This window comes from Pimephales promelas, chromosome 11 (genome assembly GCF_988280905.1).
Source record: "Pimephales promelas chromosome 11, fPimPro1.hap1.1, whole genome shotgun sequence".
Classification (NCBI taxonomy): Eukaryota; Metazoa; Chordata; class Actinopteri; order Cypriniformes; family Leuciscidae; genus Pimephales; species Pimephales promelas.
The window spans coordinates 29,800,915-29,807,348 of record NC_142779.1 but is presented as its reverse complement, the minus strand read 5'-3'; the positions used below and the strand labels follow the sequence as shown (position 1 = coordinate 29,807,348).

The 6,434-nt window shown below is 40.3% G+C and overlaps 1 pseudogene; it reads left to right on the top strand.

Annotated features, from left to right (window-relative positions):
* The first annotated feature begins 3,138 nt into the window (after positions 1-3,138).
* LOC148977223 (uncharacterized) lies at positions 3,139-5,420 on the top strand (annotated as a pseudogene).
* Positions 5,421-6,434: the final 1,014 nt, after the last annotated feature.

The window sequence follows — 6,434 nt, the reverse complement described above, 5'->3', positions numbered from 1 at the left end:
TCTTCACCTGGAATGTTACCATGACATTAATGCCCAGCGTCCATCATTAGCAACTCTTACAACAGGAATTTCTTATAATTTCTGTTGTTATGATTAATGCAAAAAATAACAATGTCATTAATTTTACTAGTTTAATGTCAGTACAGACGTTGTTCCACCATATTTTCTTACTGACACCCAACCCAAGAAACTCTGGGTTTAACAAAAGTTCCAAGTTCTATGGTCTATCGAGACCCGTCTATAGGTTGCTATCATGTCTATATCTGTGGTCTATCGAGACCTGTCTATATCTGGCTATCACGGCTATATCTGTGGTCTATCGAGACCTGTCTATGTGTTGCTATCATGTCTATATCTGGGGTCTATCGAGACCTATCTGTATGTCTGGCTATCATGGCTATATCTGCGGTCTACCGAGACCTGTCTATATGTGGCTGTCACGGCTATACCTGTGGTCTATTGAGACCTGTCTATATGTGGCTATCATGTCTATACCTGTGGTCTATCTAGACCTATCTATGTCTGGTTATCATGGCTATATCTGTGGTCTATCGAGACCTGTCTATGTCCGGCTATCACGGCTATATCTGTGGTCTATTGAGACCTGTCTATAAGTGGCTATCATGGCTAAATCTGTGGTCTATCGAGGCCTGACTGCCAGTTTTGGGGGTAGGGCTGGCCCCGTCCCGGTGGATCAACAATCCACTTACTTTTGGGGGGTCGGCTTCGCCCCTGCCTTCGTCTTCAGGCAGGAGATGCTGATCCGCTACCCTCAAATTATGAACTATGGATGGGGCCTACGCCAAAGAACTGTAGAGAATCGAGGCGAATCAAACACAACTTAATCAAATTAATCTCTCATGGGATTAATTCACATGGCTTCAACACTCAAAAAGTTCTAGAGCCCACATTCCAGTGTCACGGAACGGCGCCAAGGGTCTGCTTTGGGGGATAATAAAACCCCCTCAGGAGACTTTTTATTGCCCCGCAGGCCCAAGAGATGGACACTAAACAGGACGAACGTGACAATATGTTAATGTTTTACTAAGACAAATCGGCTCCAAAATGGTGGAACGAGAGGCTCACAACAAAGACCCCTTTGATCCCCTGACAGAGATGTTCCACAGAACACCTTTCCTCGTCCCCCTACGAGTTGAACTCTCAGTAACCTTACGGTTGAGATCGGAGATCTCCCACATGAAATCAAACTCACTTCAGAACCATTTTCAATGGACTTCTGCTCAAGCAGTTAATCCTATGTTTGCTAATGTCCATACAATATATGTGTTTGATAATGCTTAGATCACATATTAATCATGTAATTAATGTTACTTATTAACTCTTGTAATTGTTATACAACCATTAGAAGTGTGAATGCCTCGTATCTCTTAAACGAATCATATTCTCTTAATGCAAAAGATGGCTTGATTGAAATCTACGTAAAAGGGTTTTTTTATGATTATAATAATCATAAGGTTTAAACTATGGTCTTTTGTCTCTCTGCTAAGTGCTGGAGACCAGCTCAAAGACCATGCATAAATTATGATAAGCAAGAAGTAGATCCACCTCCTAAAATCATGCCATTATCTCATTGGCCAGAAGTTTCTAGGAGGTTGGACTAGAGTTTAAGTTAAAGATCCAAACAAAGGAACAAGACCTCATGTTGTGTTCAGTTTTGTGTTCGTTGTTTGTTTTTGCTCAGTTTTCTCGTTCGTTCAGTTTGTAACTGTTAAGTTCGTGCCTCTCTCTAAAACCAGCAAGAGAGTGTTTTGTTCTTGCTTCTCTCTGAAACAAAGAGCGTGTGCGCATGCTTCTACATCGACTAGACCAAATTCGACCAGCAGACGAAGAACCCATCAAGATCAGGGTTACAATTCAGCTCATTCAAGCCATCCGACTCGCCTTACTTCCATTTCTTTCCTTTATTTTCTTTTTCGTGAAAAGTCTCGGTTCAGAGTTAAGTTTGCTGCAAAGTTCGTTTTTAAACGTCTTCCTGCAACGCGCTTCGAAATCGTAAAGACTTTTCATTCGGCTACTAGTCACACGTGACAGGCAAGCTCAGGATCTTCCATCCAGGCACTTTAAAGACAATCCGCCACGAGGACCCAGGGAACCGCCCTTCGATGCAACGCAACAAACGAATCCCCTAAGCCACGCAGAGACGCAAGCAAGTACTCCAGACTCTTAGCTGAACTGGTGCTTTAATGTAAATTGAATAACCTCTCTAAGAAACGAAGGTTTAAATTAATGCTTGGTGGTCCTTTCAGGTCTTGTTTTTCGTGCATATAGAAAGTTGAAACTTTCTCTCTCACTCTTTCCAACTCACTCTTTCCCTTTCGCGACTGTATGAATGTGTGTGTGTGCGTGATTATGTTTAGACCTTAGTTTTGTGGTTAGAATAGCTAATAAAGTCTTCCATATATTTGTAAAGATAATTGCCTTGTGTCGTGTTTGCACATTTATGTCTTGTACTGTTCAATCTAAAGTTACCTTGCTAAGACATAGTGTTTCACTATAGATTTGGTATTTATATCCTTGCAAAGGTTATAACTCTAAACGAGTCGTTTGCTCGGTTCAGTGATTCGGTTCCATAGATTCATTTCAAATCAATGAATCATTTCCCTTTGAGCTAAATTGGCCTTCGGCCCCCTTTAATACATTAAATGTATATTATTATATGTTGCATTTGCTACAGAACTTTATGAATAATTGCTTGCTGGTCAGCCAATACATGGATGCTTTGTTACATCATTTTATTTCTCGAGTCTTTCTGGTTGAACTGGGATGTTTTCATCTTCCAGGAATTGTATACAGATCCTTGCAACATAGGGCTGCAACATGAGGTGATGTTTGTGGATTAATGGCACACCCATGCCTCAGGATCTCATCACGGTATCTCTGTGCATTCAAAATACCATCAATAAAATGCCCCTGTGTTCGTTGTCCATAACATATGCCTGCCCATATCATAACCCCACCGCCACCATGGGCCACTTGACCACAACAATGACATCAGCAAACTGCTTACCCACACGACACCATACACGCTGTCTGCCATCTACCCTGTACAGTGAGAACCGGAAAAAAACATCCCAAAGTGCCAGCTGCCATCAAATGTGAGCAATTGCTTCGTTTATGATGACGAACTGCAGTCAGGTCAAGACCCCGTTGAAGACGGCGAGCATGCAGATGAACTTCCCTGAGGCTGTATTTGACAGTTTGTGCAGAAATTATTTGTTTATGCAAACCGATTGTTGAAGTAGCTGTCCGGGTGGCTGGTCTCAGACGATCTTGGAAGTTAAGATGCTGGATGTGGAGGTCCTGGGCTGGTGTGGTCACACGTGGCCTGCGGTTGTGAGGCCGATTGGATGTACTGCCAAATTCTCTGAAACGAAGACTTTGGAGACTGCTTATGGTAGAGAAATTAACATTCAATTTTCGGGCAACAACTCTGGTGGACGTTGATATTTCTATACATTTTGAAATTAGCTTTTACTAACATTTGTAGATTTTTAACTAACATAAAGGAGAACTCTGGTCAATTTTAACATTTAGCTAATTTTTTGTACATTTGGAGTGCTGTCAGTACAGACAAAAATGACAAAAAATCTGTGTTGCATACACCATGTTATCGTCTTTTTAAAATTCGTACCCTGTTGACTTCAATAGGGTATGTTCTAAACCTGCGTTTTTAGCCTCTTAACATCCTTGATTTGTCATTACAAGTGCACAGCCATGTGAGCGGTGTTATTAAGAGTGACCACGGTCAATCCGACGGCAGTAGATAAGAAATATATTAATAAAAGTGATGTTAATTCAGCCAGCGCACATACCTCTATTTGTAGTCTCTATTTGTAACAACAGATGAATCAGACTTTGACACTGATCTGGATTATGTGACTTCTGATTCAGAAAAAGAAGTTCTAAATGATGATGCTGAATTGGATGTTCCCGATTTAGAAGAGAACTTAAGACAATGGTCTACAAAGAACAAAACCACACAAAGTTCCTTAAATGAATTATTGACTATATTAAGAAAGCAAGGACACCTGCTACCAAAGGATGCAAGAACACTTCTTGCTACACCACAATCCACAGGATCTGAGCCAAAATGCAGTGGGCAATATATTTATTTTGGGTTAGAAAAGGGGATTTGTCATTTACGATCTCAGACAACGTCTTTCAGACATGATCATGATTCAGTAAACCTCAGCATCAATATTGATTCACTCTTCAAAAGCAGCAAATTCCAGTTCTGGCCAATACTCGCGAAGTTTCACAACTTTGAGCCATTTGTGGTAGCTCTCTTTTGTGGTGACAAGAAACCGTATCCTCTTGAAGAATATCTTGAGGATTTTTTGATGGAGTGTGAGCATCTCACAGACAATGGGATAATTCATGAAGAGAAGACCAACACTGTTCATATTCAAGCATTGATCTGTGACGCACCAGCAAGAGCTTATCTGAAGCGCATTAAGAAACATAATGCCAATCACAGTTGTGAGAGGTGCATCGCCAAGGGTGCTTATATCAATAGAAGAGTGATATTCAATGAACAGGGATGCCCCTTGCGAACAGATGAAGCTTTCAGTGCAGTATTCAGTGTTAATATTCTTGACTCGGGGCCCAACACTTTGCCGTGTAAGGCAAAAGGAGCAAATATCACAAAAGTTAAACGGCTTAAGAGGAAAAATGCCTAGTGAATTTGCTCGTCAGCCCCGTGGTCTAGAAGAGCTGGACAGGTGGAAGGCCATCGAATTTCGACAGTTTTAGTTGTATACTGGACCAGTTGTACTGAAGAATGTGTTCTCTCCTGAAAGGTACTACCATTTCCTCTCCTTGACAGTAGCCATGTCAATTATGTTGGACTCTGAAGAGAGCACTTGCAAGGCATACCTTCAATATGCCCACAAACTCATCTCACACTTTGTCATCTGCTGTGCTGACCTATACGGAAAGTATTTTTCAGTATACAATGTACATGGGTTGATTCACCTTCATGAGGATGTCCGCCACTTCAATTGCTCATTGAATGAAATCTCCAGTTTCCCTTTTGAAAATCATCTTCAGCAAATCAAAAAACATGTACGAAGTGGGAAAAATCCCCTTGCACAAGTGACCAGGCGATTATCAGAGATTGAATATGCAAACGCCAGCAAGAGCAAAACACAGCCTGAAGCACGGCATCGAATGTTTGTTTTGACAAAGGAAAAGGACAGTTCTTCCGAGATGAAAGATTTGCTTTTATCAGAGAAAGAAGAGGAGACGGGATTGTGATATGCGATGTCCTGCACCAGCGTTACACATCAGCGTTGTTTGAAAAGCCATGCAGCTCAAAACTGCTAAATATACTGTACACAAGAAATGGACGAGGCATGAAAATGGTGGTTTCGTCCTCATACCTCTGCTCCATGGTATAGAACACAGAATTTGAAGGTTGGCAGTTTTATCCGAATTAACCTCTTTCTAGATGTACTATTCTATATTTTGTCATAACTTGAGTTCAGAGCACTTAAAGGTGGATTCAACATAATCAATCAGCAGTAAGGGGGATAATTCTCACAATGATCCGGTGTGGTGTACCCCATGTATTATATATATATATATATATATATAATTAATTTCTGGTGGCAGTTGTGTTTGTTGCAGTTTCATAGATAAGTAGTTTGGAAAAGTGCTATTCCTTAATGAATGTGCTTTTTACTTACCAGATCATGGTGTATGCCAGGGCTGTGTGGGTGGAGCATGGCAAGGAAGTGGAGGGAACTGCCCCAGACAACTGGATTGATCTCGAAAAAAAAAATAATTAGATGGCCAAAAAAGGGGAAAAGGCAGCTTTCCTGAATCAACGCCCCCCTCAGGATGACATTAACATTGGTTAAACGTAAAATGACCTCCAGTAAGGTTTGTAAATTATCTAATAATGTTCATTCCTCTGTCAAAATGAAACAAATCAGGTGAACACCCTTAGTCAAGATGCTAGTATTATGGTCATTTTTATTGTAATAGTAGTGTCTGTCTTTAACCTTACAGTTAGCATTCGTGAATGTGATGAATATGACATGACGAGCCATGTTGAGGAGGAAGAGGAGGAAAATGAGGAAGTAGAAGGAAGGAGGAAAAAGACCAAACGCAACTTTGATGATTATGTTTTATGTATGCTTCTATGATAATTGTTGAATTTTTCTTGAATCAAATTCTATACACTGAATTCATATGGGGCCTGCAAGTTTTAGGATTTTTTTAAAAATAGTAATTAGCATAAAAAGTTAATTTGTTCAATTACAGAATCTGACGAATTGGAGTAAGAGAAGAATGTGACTGGTATGGTTTCCCAACACCTATGTAGTTAATATAGAATTGCAATGTTATAAGATTACAAATGTACTTGTTATTTTTTACGACTGGTACTTCCATTTATTTAATATTCTGCA